This window comes from Lactuca saligna, chromosome 2 (genome assembly GCF_052625555.1).
Source record: "Lactuca saligna cultivar CGN05327 chromosome 2, ASM5262555v1, whole genome shotgun sequence".
Taxonomy (NCBI): domain Eukaryota; kingdom Viridiplantae; phylum Streptophyta; class Magnoliopsida; order Asterales; family Asteraceae; genus Lactuca; species Lactuca saligna.
In genome coordinates, this window is record NC_136418.1 from 172,748,302 (window position 1) to 172,774,078 (window position 25,777).

The window sequence follows — 25,777 nt, forward strand, 5'->3', positions numbered from 1 at the left end:
GCATCTCAAAAGGAGGTCGATCAATACTCGCATGATAACTGTTGTTATACGAGAATTCCGCTAACGGAAGATACGTATCCCAACTACCCCCAAAATCTAGAACACATGCCCTAAGCATGTCCTCAAGAGTTTGAATCGTCCTTTCGCTCTGCCCGTCAGTCTGAGGGTGGAAAGCGGTGCTGAAATGGAGACGAGTACCCATCTCGTCGTGGAACCGCTTCCAGAATCTGGACGTGAAACGAACATCTCGGTCTGACACCACCGATACCGGCACTCCATGACATGCCACAATCTCTCGCACATAGATATCGGCTAACTTTTCCGCCGATATACTCTCCTGAATCGGAATAAAATGGGCACTCTTTGTCAACCGATCCACTACAACCCAAATCGAATCCACTCCACGTGCGGTCCTGGGGAGTTCGGTGACAAAATCCATGGTGATATCCTCCCATTTCCACACGGGAATGTCTAACGGCTGCATCTTGCCGTGAGGTCTCTGGTGCTCCGCCTTGACCTTCCGGCAGGTCAAGCATCTCTCAACATACCAAATGACGTCCCGCTTCATGCAGGGCCACCAATAATCAGGTCGAAGATCTCGATACATTTTTGTCGCCCAGGGGTGGATAGAAAACCGAGACTTATGAGCCTCGTCCATCAACACCTGCCGTACTCCACCCCAGTACGGTACCCACACCCTACCATGAAGCGTCAGCAAACCCCGACTATCATAATCAAACGAAGCTACTCGGCCCACTATTCTCTCACACTTCTGCCTCTCCTCCTTGAGACCCTCCATCTGAGCCTCCTTGATCCGTTCCAACAACGGAGTGATCACTGTCATCCTCATACACAGATCTTTGATAGGGGCCGCCGACACTTTGCGGCTTAGGGCGTCGGCCACCACGTTGGCCTTCCCTGGGTGATAAAGGATCTCACAGTCATAATCCTTCAGTACGTCCAACCACCTCCTCTGCCTCATGTTCAAACTCGGCTGATCCATAAGATATCGCAAGCTCTTGTGATCCGTGTATATAGTACAACGGACCCCATAAAGGTAATGTCTCCAAATCTTGAGGGCAAACACAACTGCCCCCAGCTCCAAATCGTGGGTAGGATAATTAGCCTCGTGAGGCTTCAACTGTCTCGAGGCATAAGCTACCACATGGCCTCGCTGCATCAATACTGCTCCCATACCTGTGATCGAAGCATCACAATAGACTACGAAGTCCTCTACTCCCTCTGGCAAGGTAAGGATCGGAGCCTCGCACAATCTTTGTCTGAGAGTCTCGAACGCCGCCTGCTGCTCAGGCCCCCAACGGAATACCACTGACTTCTTGGTTAGTCGGGTGAGCGGCACTGCTATCTTGGAGAAGTCCTGAATAAATCTCCGATAATACCCTGCCAACCCTAGGAAGCTCCGAATCTCAGATGGAGACTTCGGGACCTCCCACTGCATCACGGCCTCTATCTTGGCCGGATCTACCAAAATACCCTTCTGGTTGACGAGATGACCAAGAAACTGCACCTCGCGCAACCAGAACTCACACTTGGAGAACTTCGCGAAAAGTCTCTCCCTCCTCAAAGTCTCCAACACCTCCCGCAGGTGCTCCTCGTGCTGCCCCTGTGTCTTGGAATATACCAAGATATCGTCTATGAATACTATCACTGACCGATCCAGCATCGGCCTGCACACGCGGTTCATGAGGTCCATGAACGCGGCTGGGGCATTGGTGAGCCCAAATAGCATCACCACGAACTCATAATGACCATACCGGGTCCTGAAAGCAGTCTTCTGTACATCCTCATCTCTAACCCTCATCTGATGATAACCGGAGCGTAGATCGATCTTGGAGAACCAAGACGCTCCCTGAAGCTGATCAAACAAGTCATCTATCCTCGGAAGTGGGTAACGGTTCTTCACCGTTACCTTGTTCAACTCCCGATAATCAATGCACATACGATGCGACCCATCCTTCTTCCTCACAAACAGGATCGGCGCTCCCCAAGGCGAACTGCTCGGCCGAATGAAACCCTTGTCTAACAGCTATTGCAGCTGTGTAAACAACTCCTGCATCTTAGGGGGAGCTAGTCGATACGATGCTTTGGCTATCGGAGCCGCACCAGGAACTAGGTCGATCCTGAATTCAACCTGCCTCTCTGGAGGTATCCCTGGCAAATCCTCGGGAAACACATCCGGGTAGTCTCGAACAATAAGAACATCATCAATCGTTGTCTTGCCCTTCTCCCGGGCATCCAAGACATAAGCTACAAAACCGGCGCAACCCTGCTGAACATAGCGCCTCGCCCTAGCGGCGGAACAAAAGATCGGTCCACGCTGTGGCCTCTCGCCCTGAATCACTAACTCTCCCCCACTGGGAGTGCGAACCCTCACTAGCTGAAGCTCACAATCAATCACCGCCCCATTGGGGCTCAGCCAATCCATGCCCACAATAACTTTATTCCCTCGCAGGGGAATAGGTACTAGGTCCACTGAAAACTGCTCATCAAATATCTGAAGAGTACACTCCCTATGTACTCTGCCGACCCTCACGGTCCTATCATCTGCTATCTCAACCTCTAATGGACAATCCAGCTCCCCTGGAGCTCTGCTAAATCTCTTGCTAAGCGCAAGCGATACGAATGATCGGGTAGCCCCCGAATCGAACAATACCAAAGCAGAAATGCCGTTCACCGAGAACGACCCTAAATAAAGAATATCATCAAGTAATATTCAAACGATAATAATAATTAAAAGATGAAGGAAAGATACCTACCCGTCACCACATCAGGAGTCGCTCGCGCCTCCTCTGCTGTCATCTGAAACGCACTGCTCTTCGCCACTGGCGCATCAGATTGGCCCTGCCGGCCATTCGTAATCCTCAAGGTGGCAGGGGCAGGTGCAACCACCTTCCCCGCTGCAGCTAAACTGGGACACTGGGACTTTTTATGTCCCCTCTGATTGCACTGAAAGCAAATCAGATCTGATGCTGTAACCGTAGTAGCAGGGGCCGTACAATCCCTACTCAAATGCCCAGTCCGACCGCACTTGTAGCAGCCAGAACTCCCTGCCTTGCACCCCCCCTCGTGCAATCTCCCACACTTGCCACACCGACCGTGGCTCTGCTGACTCCTAGACCTGTGATCTGAAACCTTGGGCTTTTTGCCCAAACTGCCTGAACCCGAAACCGCCTCCGGTTTCCTCTTCTTCTCAATCTCGAGATCAATCTCCCTCTCCCAAGCTCTAGCAATCATGTCGTCCAGCGTTTTACAACTGGACCGGCTCACAAACATGCGGATATCACTCCGCAACATCTCATGATAACGGGCCTTCTTCATCTCCTCATCGGCTGCATACTGAGGAACAAGAAGAGCCCTCTCCCTGAACTTGGCAGTGATCTCCGCCACTGAGTCTGGGTAAGGTCCTGAAACTCCCTAGCTAACTGCTGCACCTCAATGACCGGTGCAAACTCCGCCCTGAACCTGGTAGAGAAATCAGCCCAGGTCATGGCATCCAATGCCACATCATCCCCGATGGCATGTCTGACCTCCTCCCACCAATCCCGTGCCCTGTCCTTCAGAAGACAGGACGCCAATCTGACCTTGTCCCCCTCGGGACACCTGCTAGTGCGGAAAGCGTTGGCCACATCCGCCAACCATCTGGTACTCGCTATGGGGTCCCGCGCCCCATGATAGTCTGGAGCTCCGCATGCCCTGAACTCCCTGAACGTAAGTGTGCGCGACCCCATCATGGCCGCCATCTCCGCACGGAAAATACCCAATCTCTCATCCATCAGCTCTAAAATACCCTCCTTGATCGAACCGAAGATCACAGGAGTCTGCTCCAGTATGATGCGGGTAACCTCAGAAGAAAGGAACTCTCTGGTCTGCTCATCCATCTGCCCGACCTCCGGGCCTGATCCCGATCCTGATCCCCCTCCGGCATCTGAGCTGCCGACTACTGGTCTCGGACGCAAAACTACCATTCTAAAACATATCATAACAACATCAGAACACTGAAATATCTCAAGGGATCATGACACTGCTACTAGCTTTCTGGTCTTGTCTTGGCCTTCCTTGATTCGAGTACGGATCCTCTGCTTTCAGTAGTACGGGCCCATACTACCTTCCACATATATCCGTACTTTCCTCAAGAACTGCCTTGACTCCACCAAGTCACTTCTACTACTGCTATTCTCTGCTACTCTCATCTTAGGCTTGCCCTAGGGAAACCTCAGGCTCAACACGACTGGTCCTCAGCTGCTGAAGGTCTCCTCATAATGCCAATTAGCCACCACCTAAACACCATCACATGTGATGAGGATCAGATAATCCTTCAAGTAAAAGACCCGTCCCTATAACGGTTGGACTCAAACAAGAGCTGCGCAATAGGGCCAGTTCCAGTACTCTGGGATTATTCAAACCTGATCACATGTGGTGTGACGTGTTCACCTAATGGCTAACTCCCATTACTCAAAACCCCACCAAGCACGAAGCAAGCAGCATTCGAATAAGGGAAACAGACTCAGGCAAAACTATTCTCATAACAAGAAACTGCACTAGCAAGGATGCTAAGCTCATACTATCAGGCATAACCTAAACAGGCTATCCTACTGCTGTCTACTCAGTACTAGCATGCAATACTCATAAAGCTGTAACACATAAGCAGGCACATAAGGCATTCTCCTAGATCCTTAGTCCTATACTAGCATGCTGTTCTACTGAAACTGAAACTGAACAAATAACTTGTATGGGTAATTTGGGAGTACTTACTTGAGCTCGGCTGACCGCATGCACACACCTCTATCTTGTTAAAAACTATTCTTTCTTTCTAAGTGCTTTCAAAATTCTCTTTGTAATACGTTTTTATTATTTTTTAAAATAAAATCTTTTATTTCCCTTAGTTTGAGTTCAGATACACCCGGAAGTGTATCCGAATCCCTCAAACCAGGGCTCTGATACCAACTTGAAACAACCCAAAAATACGACCCAAAAATTTCGTTTTTCGATATAATCAAAACCATAATCAGAATGTCATATAATAAAACCATACGTGATGTATTCCAACATAATAGAAAACACTGTGCGGAAAACTGTATCATACTACGTCAAATCAAAACAAACTAAATCAATCCCAGGCTAAAAGCTAAAGCTGTGGTGTGTGCGATGCCGTCACCCCGAGCTCTTCCCTTTGCTTGCGGAAGTACCTGAAACTAAAACTGAAACTGTAAGCACGAAGCTTAGTGAGCTCCCCCAAGCTACCACATACCATACAATAACATATAAACACATATTGGGCCTTGCCCACTGCATCGGGATGAAGCCCGACAACTGCATCGGACCGAAGTCCGGAACTGACTGGGACCTTGTCCCCTGCATCGGACCGAAGTCCGGAACTATCTGCATCGGACCGAAGTCCGGAACTAACTGCATCGGACCGAAGTCTGGAACTAACTGCATCGGACCAAAGTCCGGAACCGACTGGGACCTTGTCCCCTGCATCAGACTGAAGTCCGGAACTAACTGACTGAGCATAGCGTAGCATAACATAACAACTAGCATGAACACATATACTGCATACTACATCGGGCCGTAGCCCGGAACACATAATACATAACACATAAAACATAGCACACAAATCCTGTCTGAGCCACGAAGGCATCAAACATACTAGCTACTGCATCGGATCAAAGTCCGGAAACTACTGCTAACTGAACGGGCCGTCATTGTGGCCTTAGACCCGTCCCTACTGGAAGGAAACTCACCTCGTAAACTGGCTGCTGAGTGTGTGGCTCTGGAAGCTAACGGCTGCTGCTCCTGTATCTCTCCGGCTACAAGTCCATAAACACACTCAATCAAATACTAAACACTGCACTTGGGTAAAATGACTCTTTTACCCTTGGTCAAAGTTACTCTCATCTGGACTGACTCGCCGAGTTGGGCCACCCAACTCGCCGAGTCCTACTCTCACTTTTCAATCCTACTCGCTGCTACTCGTCGAGTATGGCATCGACTCGACGAGTACCCTCTTGATCCAAGAACTCAGACAATCTTCATCCGACTCGCCGAGCCGTATGAACGTACTCGACGAGTTGTTCTTGATCTTAAGAAGATTGCCTTGGACTCGCCGAGTTGTATGAACAACTCGCCAAGTCCCTCCATTACTGAGTCTACCTTCAACTCGCAGAGTCCACTCTCTAACTCACTGGTTCCACTCAACACTGCTAAGAATGAAGGAATCGGGGACTCGCGACTCAACTCGCCGAGTCGTTCTTCCCGACTCGCCGAGTTGCCGCCATGCAACTGTTTTTCACCCGATTTTGCTTGAATCCAACACATACAAATGATAGATCTGAGTCCAATAAGTTGGTTTACCACGTAAAGTTTCCAACTTTACATGTACAACACATGAATAAGGGAAAATAAGGCTAAAAGATGCGTAAAAGGGATAGATCTAGGGTTAATATGCGAAGTATCCCCATAAAGGCAATAGATCTGGACTATAGGACTTCTCAATGAATAGATCCAAGGTTATCTCGGCTTATTAGGGCGTTCATGAAAGCACAAGGCTTGGAACAAGCATCAACTAGTTCTTAGAAGAGTTCTAATGGAGGTTTAAAGCATAAAACAAGAGGGGAAATCCGAAAATACCTCAAATAACTCATATTTGCCCTTGGATCTTGGCACTCCACCTCTTCTCCTTGCTCCTTTCTTCTTCTCATTCTTCAAGCCTTCACAAAATCACTTACAAACTCTCAAGGATGAACTAGGGTTTTCTCACAGCTTTAGAGGGTGAAGGAGGCGAGATGGGGGCTATAAGGTGACTTAAATAGTGGGCAACCCGGGGATTTAGGGTTTCACCCAGACGGACGGACTCGCTGAGTCACTAGCTAACACGTGCTCGAAGTCGCGACCCTACTCGGCGAGTCAGGCTATGAACTCGCCGAGTCCCTCTTGCAAAACTTTAAAACAATTACTAATGAATTAACATACCGGGAACGGGTCGTTACAAGGGTGTTGGGATTCTGATGAATTTGGATTCTCTGCAACTCAAGCCTCAGGAAGATCGGGTGGAATTCTAATTATGTGGGATACAAATGTGTTCAACGTGACCAACACTATTAAGTCGAGACACTTCCTCATTACGATCGGGGATTGGGAAGGAATACCAGGTGACACAATAATCACAAATGTGTACGGCCCTCACGAGTTAACAGAAAAAAGACGAGTATAGGAGGAACTGCTGCAAGTTAAGAGAACAAAAGTTGGTACTTGGATAGTCTTCGGGGATTTCAATACAGTAAGAAGACGTGAGGAGAGACATAATTCCCAATTTTGCCCCTCCTCCGCTTTCCACTTTAACCGGTTCATTACTGAAGCAGGCTTACATGACATTCAAATGGGTGGGAACAGGTTTACATTCATGTGCCAATCTCAGATGAAGCTTAGTAAACTAGATAGATTCCTGGTATGCAATAATTTCATTAATTTATTCCCCTCTACATCTGCTACTGCGCTCCCTCGAGAATTATCGGATCACTGCCCGATAATTCTCCACACAACACTTCTAGATTTTGGGAAACCCCCGTTCAGATTATTTAACTCTTGGCTCGGTAAAGAAGCATTTGATGACATTGTTAAAAAGGCATGGGAGGAGTTTAGAGGATTTGGAACACCAGACATGTTTCTCAAGGCGAAGCTCAAATTTTTGAAGAATGAAATAAAGAAATGGAGAGCCACAGAGTATCATAAGGAGGTGATGGAACTGCAGGAAATTAAAAGGAGAGTCCAAGAGATTGATTTACTAGCAGAGGAGCGCACACTCACAGAACAAGAGATATGTGAAAGGCGGACGAATTTCTAAAACATAGCAGAAATGGAGAAGGCTGCGGTTTTGGATATCAAACAACGGGCAAAGATCAAATGGTTGATCGATGGAGACGAAAACTCGGCGTTCTTCCATGGCTTTGTCAACAATAAAAAAAGAAAGAATAATATTGCGGGCTTGTTAATTGATAATAACTGGATCATCGAACCAGAACCCATAATAGATGAGATATTCAACTTCTATAGAAAGAAATTCCAAGAAAAGTGGCCATCCAGACCAAAATTCTCCAGCATGCAGTTCTCTCCCCTTGATAATGAATCAAGCGCAAGTCTTGAAGCCCCGTTCACATTGGAAGAGGTCAAAAACGCTATCTGGTCCTGTGGAAACGAAAAAAGCCCTGGTCCCGATGGTTTTTCATTCAAATTTATTAAAAGATACTGGGATATCATAAAAGATGACATCATGAATGCTATAAAACACTTTGAAAACTCTGGGAACATTGGTAGAGGTTGTAATGCATCCTTTATCACTCTTATCCCCAAGGTAAAAGATCCGCTTACCATCAGTGACTACCGACCAATAAGTCTTATTGGTTGTATGTACAAGGTAATCGCAAAGGTGATGTCCATCAGATTAAAAAAGGTCATTGGGGAATGCATAGGTGAAGTTCAAGCAGCCTTCATCGAGGGGAGAAATATATTGGAGGGGCCTCTAATAATTAATGAAATGTGCTCCTGGGTCAAGAAGACAAAGGACAAAATGTTACTCTTTAAAGTTGATTTCAACAAAGCTTTCGACACGGTGAATTGGGAATATCTAGATCATATTCAAATGCAGCTAGGATTTGGAGAACGATGGAGGGGCTGGATAAAAACTTGCTTGAGATCCTCGACGTTATCAGTCCTTGTGAACGGGTCTCCAACAAGTGAGTTTGAAATGAGGCGGGGATTAAGACAAGGTGACCCATTATCGCCACTTTTGTTCATAATCGCGATGGCGGGGCTGAACATCGTGATGAAGGAGGCTTGCGATAAAGGCATCTTTAAAGGAAAAAAAATCCCAAACAATGATTCGTATGTTTCTCATCTATTTTATGCAGATGACGCACTCTTCGTGGGGGAATGGAGTGAGGAAAACATAAAAAACCTCGCAAGAATTCTTCGATGCTTTCATGTGGCATCAGGCTTAAGAGTAAATTTCAAAAAGTCAAGAGTTCTTGGAATCGGTGTTGAACATCAAGAAGTAATATCTTTGGCTGAACCACTTGGCTGTGAACCCTCCCGACTACCGTTTTCCTATCTTGGTGTTCCGGTGGGGGCAAATATGAAACAAAAACGACATTGGAATCCTGTGATTGAAAAATTCCAATCAAGACTGAACGTATGGAAGTCAAAGACTCTTTCCTTTGGGGGAAGATTAACGCTAACAAAGGCTATCCTTGGCAGCCTCCCCACCTTTTACTTTTCATTATTTGTTGCCCCTGCAGGTGTCATTAAGAAGCTGGAAAGAACAAGAAGGAGATTTCTATGGGGGGGGGGGGGGGATCGATTGATAGAAAAAAAATCAATTGGGTATCGTGGGAAAAGGTGACAGCACCTAGAGAAGCAGATGGCCTTGGTCTGGGCTCTTTAAAAGCACTCAATTTATCACTAATTGTAAAATGGCTATGGAGATTGAAAACGGATGGATCAAGTCTATGGAGCAAGGTCATAAAAGTAATACATAATCTGTATAATAAACCTGTAGACCATATTTCAAAAAAAAACCTACCTGGAACATGGAGCAATATCGCTGGAGTAAGAGGAGAGCTGGAAAAAATTGGAATTGATCTAAATGACGTAATATCGAAGAAGATTGGAACCGGTGATGATACTATGTTCTGGCTTGATCGGTGGACTGGAGGCAATACCTTAAAAACTTCATTCCCTAAGATGTATAAATTGGAACGTCATAAACATTGCAAGATTAGTGATCGGTTAAACGGCGGGCGATGTAATTAGAACTGGAAAGAAATACCAACAACTACGGAACTACGTGAGCTTCATATGCTCACTAATGGAGTCAATACGTTTCAGTTAGTGGCTCAAAGCGACAGATGGGTGTGTAATTTGTCGAGTGACGGATTATTCTATGTAAATGTTCTTAGAACACAGATCGACTGGAGAAACATGATGCCAAGGGAAGTATCGATAAAGTGGACTCATGAAGTCCCTGTGAAGATCAACTGTTTCATATGGAGGGCAAAGTTTGATCGACTCCAAACGGCACGTGCGCTAACTAGAAGGGGAATCCAGCTCATGTCCGCCTTATGCCCCTACTGTGAGTTGGAAGAGGAGGATACGACACACGCGTTATTCCAGTGTCCATTGGCATCAAAGGTATGGGAATATGTAGGTCATTGGTGCAACATTCCTCATCTCCGTTTTCAGAGTGCTGAGGAAATGGTGAAATATGTAACACAATGGGGTACATGTCCAAAGAAAAGAAAAACTTTTACTAGCATATGTTATGGGACTGCATGGAGTATTTGGAAAGCTAGGTGTGATTGGATCTTTAAAAAACAAAGAACAACACCACCCAAACTAGCAGATTCGGTGAAATCCATTGTGTTTACATGGATTAAGCATAGGAGAGACCGATGCAACATTAGTTGGATAGATTGGTGTGTTAGTCCTTTTACCATTATGTAATTTTTTCTCTTCTTTCGTGTATTGTACTCTCTGCCTCCTAGCACCTTGCTGGAGTTGTTTGCTTGCTTTTATAAAATTATTTGCCGGTTCCAAAAAAAAAGTTATTTTGTAAGTTTTATAAATTATAGTATGTTAAATATAAAAAAACACGTGTAATTATAAAATATCAATTAACGCCTATTGCATCTTTTAAGTAACCATTTATATGTTTTTTTTTGTTATTTTATTTAATAAAACATGTATCCACTGTTAATCAAATTTACATACAAAGTTATGTAATCTCCTACATAATTAAACATATAGATACATTTTTAAACATACATAAACGGAAAAAAAAAACATTAGCTTTACAAACACCTAGTAACGAACATAATGTATGATTATATTTAGAAATTTATTGTACTTATCATCCCATACAAAAATACAAAATTGTTCCATGTATCATTCCATAACTAAGGCTCTGGGAAGTGGGTGTGGTCTTTACCGCACCTTTTGCCATATAGGATGAGGAATACCGCCTCGTGACTGCGGTTTGATGCGGTTTAGGCTGCAATGCGTTAGATTCTTGCTGCTCTCTCTCTCTCTCTCTCTCAACCAACCAACCACCTTTTTTTTTCTTTTCTCTCTCTTTACCATAATCTCATTCTCTTGGTGTGGCATGAAACCACACTTGTGTTGTAAAAAAGTGACGTGATATATTTTTGACGGTAAAAATAGTGCGGTTTCAGTGGCACCACTCCCTCCAATCTAAGCTCCAGCCCCAAGCTTAGTGACCCTAAAACCCACACATGTTACATCATTTCCATGAGCAAGTTCTAATGTTGAGCCCTAAAAGGGAGCAAATAAACAAATTAAAAATTCATTTTATATAAAGTATGACAATGTAATAGGAGCAATTCCCAAGGCCTTAATTCTTGGTGGCATGCCATATAACCATGCATATAGAATAACCGCTACTACATGGTACTATTGCAAGTGACAAAATATCATATTTGAAAAATACCATCTCTTAGAACAAGAGACGTCCTAACATAATAATGACGTTTTTTTATCATCAAAGTGGAAAATTTTCTAAAAATAAGTAACCCATGCAATTTTATTACGATAACATGACTAAAAAATATCTTGGGGAAGCAAAGATCTTGTACATGACTAAACATGAACAATAACATATTACCACATTCAATCCCAACTATAAACACAATCATTAGAACATATCAAAGGGTATTCTGATCTATATCCTTAATCTCATACATCAATATTCATGCTTACTAACTTGATTTTCGGTGTGTATTTCAGGGACGAAAGTCTCTAAAGTATTATGTTAGATTTTTTTGTGAGTGTAGCTACCTCGTGAAATAAAGTAAGAACCCATGGACAACCCTTCCACTGTTCCAGGTGTAAATAATTCTTCATTTATCACTTTATCAGATATACACTATACAGAGAAACTTTTAGATCTCGACTTCATGGGGCTGAATTCTTTATTTCCAAATTGTAATTAATGTGAACTTTCATAAAAAAAATTATAAACGTTTGTTACTTGCGTTACATTATACTATACTTGTAACATATTAATCCATATGTTTTCCACATTAGAAACGATTTAGGTTAATCTTAATATAAATTGTTACTTTTCTTTCATGAAACAAGTTTCAGAGAGAAAAGGCAAACTGAGTGGAATGAATCCTCATTCCTGATATTCAAGGTGTTCCACGACTTCATACACCCCCTCTAATTCAATGGAATACATGATTAACATAAGTTAAATACAAAATTCCATAAACTACAAGTCTATTTAGCTTTTAATTATAATACAAAATCCGTCAACCTAGTGACAAACACTAACATTAGTTAAGAAATACATTGAACTAATTTGAGTTCAAAAGAATTTGTCAAGAAAGAAAGAAAACCCACCTACTTTGAAAACTTCATGACTTCGCGACTTCATGGCGTTGGTGATGATGGGCTGCAAAACGGAGATAAAAGAAAGAAGTAAGAATGAGAATGAGAGGGTGTTTGGGAGAGCTTATTCAAAATTACAAACATTTTTTAGCTTATTAGCTTATTGACTTATAGCAGTATCAAAACAGAATTTTTAAAAAATGTTTGAAAACTTTTAATAACTTAGTGAGGAGCTACTTATAAAAAAATGATTTATCTCCATTATGGAACCACTATAAGCTATTTTTTAAAAAGTCTTTATCAAAACAATAGTTTTGGTTTATACCGGTGTGCAACGAGTAATAAGTTAAAAGGTTCCTTAAATAATCTTAGCTACAGTGGAAGAAGGAACCGAATGGTTATTTTTATGTGGATGTGTGACAACACCAAGATTGAAGAAAGAGAAAGATAATTGTGGTGGTATTACCCAATGGGTATTATTTTGAAAAAAAAAACATGGTATACCCTAAATCTCATATGTATACCTTATACCGAACCAATTAAGTATCAAGTTAATCGAATACCCAAATTTTCTAGCTTGAAACACGATAAACCCGACCTAATTAGCTTAAATTCATGACAAATTAGATGAATGTTTTAGGTACGAGTTATTTTCAACACACACCAAAGAGACTCTTTGAATTCAAACATCCTTTTTCTACAACTACCCTCATATATATTTTTTTAAAACCATATCACATTTCCACAACAATCATCTCTCTCTCTCTCTCTCTCTCTCTCTAAATAAACCCAACATATTAGTTGGGTGGTTGGCTTCAAAACCCGATTGTTTACACAACATAAAAAATAGAGAGAAGAAAAGATGAAGCAAGCTACTATGAAATGGCTACTCTTTGTCTACCATCAATCAGAGTGTCGTCGATCTCTAGGGTTCTTCTCCAGTTGATGGTCATCAGTTGATGCCTTTTGTTTGTGTTCTATTGCTACTAGATGGGTTCATTTGGTGTCGATTAAAACTAATGTTTTGTGTGGAGATTGACTTTAAATAAGCTTCACTATCGTTCCAACCTTGCTCTTCGAGGATTGGATATTACTTCTTTTAATTGTCCGGTGTGTGAGTCTGATATGGAGACAGTTAACCACATTTCTCTTGTGTTGTTTCCTCTGATCTTTGATCTCGGTTGTTGGGGTTGTGGGACTTAGACATGTTGTTACTATGTCGTATGAGGATTAACGCACTTGGTTCGGTAGTGTTGGGTTACAAAAGGGTGTTATGACTTTCCTAGAGGGTGTGTTTTATGTCATGTGGTGGTATATTTGGAGATTTTTTAACCGATTGTTTTTTGGAAGTGAAAAAAAACAATAAAGTATTTGTTTGATTGTCTCGTTGCTCAATCTTTTATTTGGTGTAATCGTACACATGTTTCCCATTGATTGGGTGTGTTGGCTTCAAAACTCGATTAGTGTTGTCATGTAATTCCTTGGTCATGTTTTGTACTTTTCCGGTCTAGTTTTTTTTTTTTTTTTTTTTTTTTTTTTTTTTTTTTTCACTAGCTTTTGATTTTTATAAAATTTCTGCCATTCAAAGAAAAAGAATGAAAAAAATGGTCTAAACGTAAATGTGAAGTGGCTTAAAGTTAAAGACAAAAAATATTAGTTTGATACATGTCTTCGTAAAAGAACTTACGAAAATAGAAAATGGAAGAATGGTGTTTAAGAAATGTTAAAATTTTATAAATCTAAGAGTAAATTGTAGTTTATACATATTGGCTGTTTAAGTCCTAAGTTTTCAAAAACTAATGTGACTCATCCTTAGACTATCACATTAGCAACTCAATCCAATTTAATAGGATTATTCATACCTATTAACAACCTAATCTAAAACTAACCTTGTTTAAAAAAAATATAATAAAAATAAAACGGAACTATATTAATATTATACTTTATTTATAGAGAAAAAATCATGAGTTTTAATATTTTCTTTTTATTTTTTTTACCGAGATAAAATTGGTTTTTTAATTTTTTTTAAAGGGTAAATCTTAAATACTCCTAAACTACTCTTTAAATTCATATATGCTCACGACAGGACTTGAACCCTCAACTTTAAAAATTGAAGTAACACCGTATATCATTGAGCTAGAAATCATTTGATAAAAATGTGGTTATTAAAAAGTAATATATCTATCCCTTCGGTAATAAACACGTAGCATCAAAATAAGTTGGTGACCCTTTATGAACTTGGATCATGGGTGTGGCCTAGGCCGTTATTATTTATGTAATTTTCATATTTTTTTTTCAATAAAAGGTGGACAAGGAGCTCGTCCAAAACTACCAATGGAGGTAGCCTTATTTATAAATTATCCCTTCTTTTATTTTCTTTGTTTTGTCGACACTATTTGATAATTCAGAGCCCATTTTTGTAAAAATTGAAAAAAGAATCCTAGAAGACTATTAGTCCTCATCGAGACCATTCACTCATTCAACATCTCTACTTCTCTTGGTCTCTCCGTCTCCGATAGTTCATCACCGGCAATTCCCAAGTTATATGACATTAAAGCCTAATAATATTGTGTTTAGTTAAAGTGCTTATTTTAACTAGATTATTTTACAAGTTAAATGATATTAGAGGCTATTAATGTTACTTTTTTTTTTTTGAAACGACAAATCTAACCTACTCTTAAGCTACACCTTAAATCCACCTATGTCCACGACGGAACTTGAACCCTCAACATCAAGGAGGGAGGGCAACACCGGATACCGCTGGGCTAGAAACCCTTTGATTATTAATGTTACTTGCAATCAATTTTGATTAACAAGTACTCAGATTTATAATTACTCACATAATAGAACTTAAACCGAAATATATTCTCCGCCATCTTTTTCTAAATAAAAATATAGTTTTTACTTTCATTTATGTTATCATTTTGTTGTCATTTTAGATAAAATTATCATCTTTTAGTTTTATTGTTTATTTAAAGTGTCGAAAAAGAATAACTTATGCAAAAAGACATTTTGCAATTGTTTTGTGCGTACGAGGATTCGATCCCTGCTTTTGGATATACCTAATACAGGTTGACATTTTCTATTTTTCTCATATACACATAACTATTTGTTGATCTAACCTCCCAACAAATGCCATCTCCTCCTCTTCTATACATTGTGATCGACTTTAGTCCACCCTCCTAATCGTCATTGTTGCAACCTTCTTTGGACATGTTCATACCGCTACAATCTTCATTCCTTCAGTTTTTAGAAATAGAAACAACTGGTAACGTATTCATAATTACTACATTTAGAATCTTATCCAACAAAGTTTTACCATATGTCCTCCACAACCTCCTTATTCGAAATTCTAACTGTGATGTAAAATTCCTAATTTAGTTTCATGGGGATGAAACGTGCTTGAAACTCTTGAATTTCATCGGTCCATGTAGTAAATGTCTTGTGCCTCATAAGCAAGGCCGACCCATGGGCATGGGCAAGCTAGGCGACCGCTCCGGGCCCCCAAATACCGAAGGGCCCCCATTTTATACTTCTTATGTTAATTATATAGTAACAGTCCATTAGTTTTAAGCCTTATTCAAAGCCCAAATGGCCAATACTCTTATCAAAGCAGCGCCAATCCAAAAGATGAAGCGGGATAATAGAACTGGCGTGCGTAAGCGATGTCCGACTTCCAAGGCGCCATAACTCTTCAACAATGGATTTATATGGAAAATCCAAACGTCTTCTCCGGATTCAAGAAGCAAACAGTTAGTTGATTTCTTCTGTCTCTTATTCACATTTCAAGTGAATCGATTTCTCCTTCATGTGTTTTGATTTTTTGATTTTGTTTGTTTCTCCATCTTTTCAGTTTTCACCATATCATACGCCTTGATACTAGCATCGATAGGCAAATGAGTCTTATTTCCATTTGCTTCTCATTATTTTCATGATATCTCATGATTAGAACTCAATTCTTTCCCTTGTTATTTTCGATTTGAAGGTTCCTTTTTTTTGGAATAACATAACAAAATCAGACCACCACTGTGATTAAGACACGAGAGTCACAGTCTTCTACTCTTATTGAAATTGAGAAGAAATCGTAAGTAGAATCTGAGTATCCTACCATTTGATTGTGAATCTCTGTAATGTCTACTTTCAAACCTTCTTAAAATTTTTTATTTTTCTGTTTTATTCTATTTTTTTATGAATCTTTTTTTAACTTTAGAATTTTAGTTACTGTGTAGAATCTTAGAATGTGAGTTTCTGACCTTTTGATTGTGAATCTCAGGAATCCCTGGAATTTCTTTAAGTCCTGTAATATTTTTAGAGATGATTCCTTATGCATTTGCTTAATTTCAACTTCTGAATGTTAATCTTTTTAATTATGATTTCCCTGTTATTCTGAACTTCAGAATTGTATGCTTGTGTTTGGCTTTTGCAATTGTTATGCCCTTCTGCTCTTAGTTGGATTCCCACACTGATCATATTATTCAATTTCATAGAGGTTATCTACAACATCACAGGCAGCCAACAATAGCTACATATGAAAGAGTTGTTGGATTATATTGAAACTGATTCTATAAGCCTATAACTGAAAAGCTCGAAAATGTAATTTTCTTTAGTTTTTGTTTGCTATGTATATGTATTGGGGTTCAGAACATGTCTACCTTTTTATTTGTTGTGTTGTATTAGCAGATATTAGGTTGTTTGGCTTTGGGGCTTGTTTAATTTTTTTATTCTTTCCATAGGTGGGGTAGTCACTTACAATTGTCTTATTCTTTTTTAATTAATAAAATTCTTCAGAGGTGTTGCTTTTTCTACGAAAAAAAAAGTTATAAATATTTATTATAAAGGACCCAATTTTTTTATTTAGTCTTGGGCCCCAAATTGTCTTGGACCGGCCCTGCTCATAAGTATCTTTTTAATCTTAATATAAATAAAATGAAGATGATATATATTTAGATGAAGAAATATCAACCGAAAAATATGCAGGTTTATATATTAAAATTGAAGAAAAAATTATAGTCAAAATATGAAAGATTTTCACATCTTTATTGAGTATGTAATGGATTGTTTTTGATTATTTGCTGGAAGGTTTGTTGGATCGAGTGTTTTGACGAATCCCTTCTGTTCACTGATCAGTAAATTCCAGCATAACTTGTTGAATATTTTCATTAGATTATAAAAAAGCCATGTTAAATTTAATTTTATCGAAAAATAATAATAACGTCGACAGCAGGGTTCGAACCTGCGCGGGCGAAGCCCAATAGATTTCAAGTCTATCTCCTTAACCACTCGGACATATCGACTTATTGGAGTTATTCCTGATTCAAGTTTATTAAAACATGTATTTTAATGCGAACATGGTCGTCCATCCTCGGATCATAACGCTATAATGAATGGTGAATTAATGAATTTTTGTTTAGTCTCTTTTATTTGTGTTTAAATTTGTCGTTCTTAATTTTAGAGATTAGAGTTTAATTACCTTTATTCATACGACTTTTCAACCGAAGTTGAATTTCTATTTTGAATTACTAGAAAAATGTTCATGTTGCAATGAATCGTAATAGTAGTTTATGACTTGTATCCATGTCGGCTTACATTTGTTTCGGAGGTAATTAAGCTGGTGCTGTAGTTGAATTATGTAACTTGATGAACCCTAAATATCAGATAAGGTCTTTTTCTTATTATTTTAATATTCCGTTTATCATTGTCGGTTAATCTAATTAATCCAATATTTTTTTTATAATATATAAAGGTTGTTATGAATATGATGATCAATACAACATAGATTTATTTTTATGTCTATATATATAGTTATGCATGTAAAATACACATTAAGACGTACATCTTCAAATTAATTCCTAAAATACAAAGAGAATTACGCAATATGTTGGCTTCCAACACTCAACATATTCCTAGAATATTATTATGGGGGCGTACCACTTCCAGTTCCAGGCATACTCGTATCATACTCGGGTGGCATCCGATAAATGGGGTCCCTGCACGTATTAATTTTTACATGAAAAATATATACATAGACAAATTAGTTGATTACTACTGGATCGACGTTCAATTAAGTCCATCTTAAACTTTATTATTTATACCATTAACAAATTGAATAAACAACTAATTAAAGTGATTAATAACGATATATAGACATACTTTTGTTTAACAACAAGAATAATAGAGAGAAATAGTTATCCTACCCAGTGAAACCCTGCGCATACGAAGAACATATGAGAAGAGAGATGGTGCTCAAGAGCAAGACCATTGTCATTGCCATTGTCATTGGTTTCTTAACAAAGAAACCCATTTTAATTTTAGTTTGTGAATGAATTATCAAATCATGTATTCCGCTTTTATACACATATTATATAGAGATGAAGTAACCATGTCGCTTACGATTGACTGATTCTTCTTAGTATTAATATGCAAATAGGACCATGACTTAATTAAACACGTATTTTTCATCCATATTGTTTGTTAGCCTTTGGGATTAAATCCAATGGTTTGACTTTTTTTTTTTTTAAACTTTTTTGGCGGTTTCCTCAGGTAACAGTATTTTTTTTAGCAATTTGATAGAAAAATATATTAGTTTCAAAAGTATTGATAGAAATAAATTAGTTTTTTTAACAATATAGAAAAATATATTATTCGACTTTGAAATTCATTCCTTTGGAAATCAATCCAGGACATAATATTTTTGCAGTTCCAACCCTTTAGAAATTACAACGTTAACCTCTTAATTATTATCTTACTTGATTAATATCTATAGAAACCATGGTTAACAATTTAAATAATATACTTTAAAAGCATAATCATGTATTCCACTTTTATACACATATTATATAGAGATGTAGTAACATGTCACTTACGACTCACTGATTCTTCTTTGTATTAGGACCATGACTTAATCAAACACATATTTTCCCTCCATATTGTTTGTTAGCATTTGGGATTAAATCCAATGGTTTGACTTTTTCTTTTTTTTGAACTTTTTTGGCGGTTTCCTCAAGTAACAGTATTTTTTTAACAATTTGATAGAAAAATATATTAGTTTCAAAAGTATTGGTAGAAATAAATTAGTTTTTTTAACAATATAGAAAAATATATTATTCGACTTTGAAATTCATTCCTTTGGAAATCAATCCAGGACATAATACTTTTGCAGTTCCAACCCTTTAGAAATTACAACGTTAACCTCTTAATTATTATCTTACTAGATTCATATTTATAGAAACCATGGTTAACAATTTAAATAATATACTTCAAAAGCATAATCATTAGTCAATGATTTGGAAACAATTGCTAATTTAAAACATTAGATGATTTTTCTGTAATATTCAAATTGACATGTAAAATATTTTAAAGACACATGTTTTCAAACTACCGGGGCTAAAGAGAAAGTATTTGCATTTTTGGTAGCTATTATATATTGCAACACCATTTTCATAATACACATTAAACACAAAACAAATTTCTTTAAGAGAAAATTGCAAGTTTGGTTCTTGTGGTATGCCAAAAATTGAAAGTTTGGTCTAAAAAATTTTGGAGTTGCACCAATGATCAAAAAGATTTGTTTTGTTGTGGAAATAGTCCAATAACTTAACATCCGTTCATGCCCCTCGCTTTGTGTGAGGGTAAGTATGCTAATTCACATGTTCTCTTTTAATATCTGATTAAATTAATATCCTCTTATAATTGATATCTACAGCCAAATCCTACTTACCTTTTTGTCGATTCCACCTCCTATCACATCTTCTTGGTCTTGCATTATCTAATCAAAAACCCTAATCTCAAAGTTAAGTGTTTTTTTTTCTAATCACAGTTGGTTTAGTATATGAACATACCATTATAGCATGTATTTTTGTGAAATGATTTTTACGAAATAGTTTTTGTTCTTGATTTGAAGATGGACACCCAACATTTTTTAGCATCAAGCTATACCATAGAGGTGAGTTCTCCAAGTTTCCTGATGTTTAGTACGTTGAGGGAAGAGTGATCTATGTTGACATGGTGGATATAGACGAGTTTTCAATTCATGAGTTGGATGTCATCATGAGAGGGTTAAGGTACATTGTTCCTCCAATAATATACTATCACTTTGGTATTAACCCTTTAGGCAATGATGATAATTTGCGCAATTTTGCCCAATATGTAAGTGATCACAAACTCATGAGGTTATATACTAAACATGGCGAGACAAAGTTACTTACTTACTTTATGAATCCTAAACTTATTAGGAAGGTAACTATTGTATAAATGTATGAAATAAATGAAAATGATGATAATGAAAACCCCAAAGTTGAGGTACAACCATTCACAAGCCCACCCAGATCATCCCTTATTTTAGAAGAACCATTGCCAACTCCAAAATCCCATGAATATAATATGATACAGATTTCGAATAAGGAGAAAGGGATGCCATCTTGTAGTAAGAGATTGAGCTTGGAGAATGATGTTGATGTTAGTATTACAAGAGATAGAGAGAAATAGCTTATAACAAATAACTTTATTAAAGAAGCCAGTGAATTTGATATTGGTTTCTACCGCAAGATATTACAATCAAATGCAGATGTTGAAGTGGAAGAACATGCACACGTAGAAGTGGAAGAACAAGCTCAAGTTGAAGTGGAAAAACATAGTCAATTTGAAATAGAAGAACATGATAATGTTGACCTTAGTAAACATGGACACGAGGCTGACATAGAATATAACTTGGTTAATGACATGGATTACATGGAGACTGAAATGGAAGGTAACATAGAAAATGATCAGGAATATAGGACCAAATTTGATGGGGAAGATGATAGTGATGACAGTGAGGATAGTGATTGGGTGGATGAAGACAATATCATTCCTGGAGTTCAAAGTGGATATGAGGGATTTCCACATGAGCATTGACACTGAAGCATAGTTTTTTGAGAAAATAATAAGGGATAAGATGGAGATCATGACCATGAAGAGTTGGAGTTGGATGTAATTAACAATGAGGAATGGGATTTAGTGGGTGATGAATCTGATATGGGCAAGAAGAGAATAGAGGTTATAAAAGAGCTAGGGAAGGAAATAAGGTGTTCTTTAGGATAATTTCATAAAACAAATTTTCGTATATGACAAAAATACAAAAGTAAAAAAGAGTTGAATGACAAGATTGGCCATCATTCATTGGAAACCAGGAAGAATATTTTTGTTAAAAAAAATGATAAATTAAGGTTGAGGGCTACATGCAAAGGAAAAATAATATTTAATGAGGGGTAAGTAGATGGATCTAGCATTGGACAGAAAAGTAAAGGAAAAAAGCAAAATTACAAGTAAGGACAAAGTTGAACTGTCTTGTCCTTGGGTTATACAAGCATCTAGGAAAAGTGAGGAAGACAGTTGGTTCGTGAAAACATACCAACCTGAATATTCATGCCTAAATATAAGAAAAGTAAGATCTGCCACAACAAAGTTCCTCTCTAAATATATTATGGATCTACTGGAATCTAAGTTAAATGTGCCAACCAAAGTTGTACAAGAACTACTACAAAAAAGATATCGGGTGAGCTTCTCCAAAGACAAGGTATTCAAGGATATAGCTGATGCCAAAAACATATGATGGGAATTACATAAAACAATATGAAGTGCTGAGAGATTACATACTAAAGTTGCAGTCCACAAATCCTGACACAACTGTGAAGTCGGAACCGGTTCCACAACGAAATCTTGTAAATGTAACTTCAAGACATTTTCAGAGAATCTATGTTTTCTAAGGTGGAATGAAAAAGGGTTTCAAATCATGCCTAAGGTATTTTATTGGTTTAGATGGGGCATTTATGAAAGGAGTTTTCCCAGGGTATATATTGACTACAATTGGCTTAGACACTAACAATGGTATATACCTATTGTCATATGCCCTTGTTGAGTCTGAGAACTCACAAAGTTGGAAATGGTTTCTTGAGTACCTGGGAGATGATCTGGACCTGTCACCACTTTGAAACTTCACTTTTACAAGTGATAGACTAATGGTAATAGATTTATTTTAGTTTTCTAATTGAACTTGTACTAACTATACTTTAATGCGTTTGTAGGGCTTAACTCCAATGATTCCACAGTTGTTCCCATTTATTGAACACAGATTTTGTCTCAGACATATATATGAAAACATAAGGAAGACTTTGAGAACTAGTGAGTACAAATATTAGCTATGGGAATGTACCACAACAATAATAGTGCAAGACTTCAACCATATGATGAAGGAACTCAATTCATATAACAAAGAAGATTATGAGTGGTTGAAGAAGATACCACTGCAACAATGGGCTATAATCCATTTCACAAGTATATCATTCTTAATTTAGTGACAAATTATACACATTTGGTATATATTGTTCTAAGTTACTATTATGTTTGTAGGTAGACCAGTCACATATATGATTTTGAATAACCTTTGTGGAATGTTTAATAGTAAATTGATATAAGGGAGGGGAAAACAATAATCACTTGCTTAGAGTACATTAGGGAGTATATGATGAAGAGGATTTGAAATGTGATCAAGGTTCAATAGAAGTATGTAGGTCCATTGAATCCAACAAAAACAAATATCATGGGAAAAAAAATACAAAAATTGCTTCTTAATACATGTAATGAGGCATATACCTGGTTACTGAGGTATGTACCTCCGAACTACCTTCGAGGCACCGAGGCACGGTTAATCCAAGTATGATTTGCTGAGACATATGTCACCGAACCAAGTTCGGAGGACCGATGCGTGATTTGTCGAGCTATGCCTACCGAATCGGGAAAAGGAAGTAAGGTTAAGAGAACAAGATTTATGTACAAGCAACGGGTATACAACTACTGTAACACCCGCAGATTCGGACTAGTTAATTTAGAGATAATAAGAGTTAAAATTGAATTTTTGATAGGAGATTATTTAGGATAAATAATCTTAACCAAAGTTATAATATATGTCACAAGGATTCCGTACATATAAAGAACGTTGAAATTCGACTTATAACGAAGAAGTTATGACCCATCGAAGTTTTACGATTAAACCGACATGGCTCCAAGTATCGTAAAAAGTGAATTTTTGACAAAAATCCTTTTTAGTCTTAGCGATCTATACAAGATTCGTAGTATACGTTAAACCGAGAGCGTGCATATAGATAGCATCCAAATTTGACTTCATTTGAGGAAGTTATGAATTTTCTAAGATTTAGCGTAACGGTACACAACCCAAAAATTGAATTTTAGATCGATCGATTTTTAGCTGACACAACCTAAACGGGAATTGAATATCTCTTTAATATGAGCTCAAAGATATAAAGACAGTCGAAAACGGACATCAGACGACAAAGTTATGAATTTTTAACGGACTTTAACTGTCTAAGCCTGTTAAAATATAACTTTAAAAATAAAGTCAAAATTAGCCAACAAAGTCTAAATGAAAGTTATAGATCTTGTCAATACCTACACGTGGATATAAATAATGTCAAAAACAAAGCTCGTATGCGAAAGTTATGAATTTTTTTAAGAATGGTTATTTTACCTGCGTCATGCACCACGTGTTAGCACCAAGCGAAGCCTTAGTGCCTACGCAAGGTCACGACGTGAAGGTCAATGTCACGATGCGAAGCGCCCTTGGACAACCTATAAATAGAAGGCAAAAAGCACTCAATTCCTCATATCTTTCTAACCTATTCTTTATCAAGCACCCCAAACCCTATAAGCCTTTCCCTAGCACCTCCTAGGTGTTAGTAGCAAGTCCTGGAGTGCCAGAAGGCCCTGAGAAGAAGAGCTTTCAGCTCAGAAGTTCTGGCCGCGCATAGCCCAATTTCTCACTAAACCCCCTTGTAAGTGAGTTATGCTTACCATACTTTAAGTATAACTTATGTTTAAGTTCATTATGGTTATTATGAACTTGTAAACAATATTTATCAGTTATTCCAAGTCGTTATACTAATTGATCTACTTACGGGGATGATGTCTAGGCTGTGATTTAGTGAGGTGTTTAAAGTGGAATTTCAAATAGTATACTTTGTATACCAAATAAACCCTACCTCCAATATGATCCTACCTGGTTATTCATTACTTGATAGATCATAAAAGTAGACTTTGGGTTAATGATGGATCTAGACTAATAATTAGTCGCAATATATATTAGACTAAAACTTAGCGATAATAATGCTAGGTTACATCAAGGGAAAAGGCAGTTGGTAGAAGCGAATCATTGCCCAAATTTCAAGTCGTTACTCTAACAATTGAGTGCATAGTCCCTTTCATGAACATGATTTTAATACAAGTATTAATAAAAGTATTGAATATATGTTGAAAGTTTATATGTGAGTTATATGATTATTATATGGAAATATGTGTTATATGTATCTTTGATGATATATGCTATGCGCACCAGACATGGTTCTTAATGCGTTAAGATGTATTTACATGATAATAATAATAGAAGTATTATAAATGAGAAGATAAATGTACTTTAATACTTCATACTCTATATAAAATATTATACTAAATTAGGATAGTGTTGCCGAAACAGAGTTGATATTGAAAGTTGATTATAAGTATTGTAGGCTTGCCTAGTGATGAAATAAGACTTAAAAGAGATGTTTAGTTCAATTAAGTATGGATATTGGGTAGCATCATATTAAGGGTACATGTGTGATTGGAATAGAGAGTAAAAAATCTGTTCAAGGAGATTGATGATCGGTGGAGTATGTCCTACGTACAAAAGTACTTTCTAAGTACAAAGTCTTTTACAAAGCTCTGTATCTCAGGTGCTGCTTGTGTCAGGGTATTATTATGTTCTGGGGTACGAGTCTTATTCATACCAGGGTACTATAATGTGCCAAAAGTACTATCATGTACAAAGTCCTTTTTGACACTATTTTGTGTCGGGGTATGGGAGCGTACACGAGTAGTTTATTAGTATTTCCCTATACTTTTTCTTTTGATGATCTTTGTGTGTCAGCGTTTCCTTTCACAAAGTAATTGAGGGAGCTTCGTAGACTGCCTAATAAACTGTGTCAGTAATAGACCACTACTAGGTATATCTGATGTTGTATTTGTTGGAATAGTGTCTAAGGCTGCAACTATATTTGGAAAGTACTTGACCCGATTAAGCATGGTCCTTTTGGGTTGCCTTCACCATAGCAACTTTATAGGATGATTTACAATGAGAGTTGAAATATTATAAGGAATAATAATATTGTTATTTGATTAATATAAGTCATAAATTAATTAGAAATTAATTTGGTGACTTAAGGAGATTAATTAAATAGAAGGGTATAAACTGTCAAGTGTATGATAGTTATACTTTAGGCTATAATCCCTTATGGATAATGGGGTGGACGATTTTAGTGGCTTAGGA

At 38.1% G+C, this 25,777-nt stretch overlaps 1 non-coding gene across 1 annotated transcript; it reads right to left on the reverse strand.

The window, feature by feature from the left end:
- Positions 1 to 17,635: 17,635 nt before the first annotated feature.
- TRNAS-UGA (transfer RNA serine (anticodon UGA)) lies at positions 17,636 to 17,717 on the reverse strand. Its single transcript has one exon. It is a non-coding gene; the product is annotated as a tRNA-Ser (tRNA).
- Between the last annotated feature and the right edge of the window lie 8,060 nt (positions 17,718 to 25,777).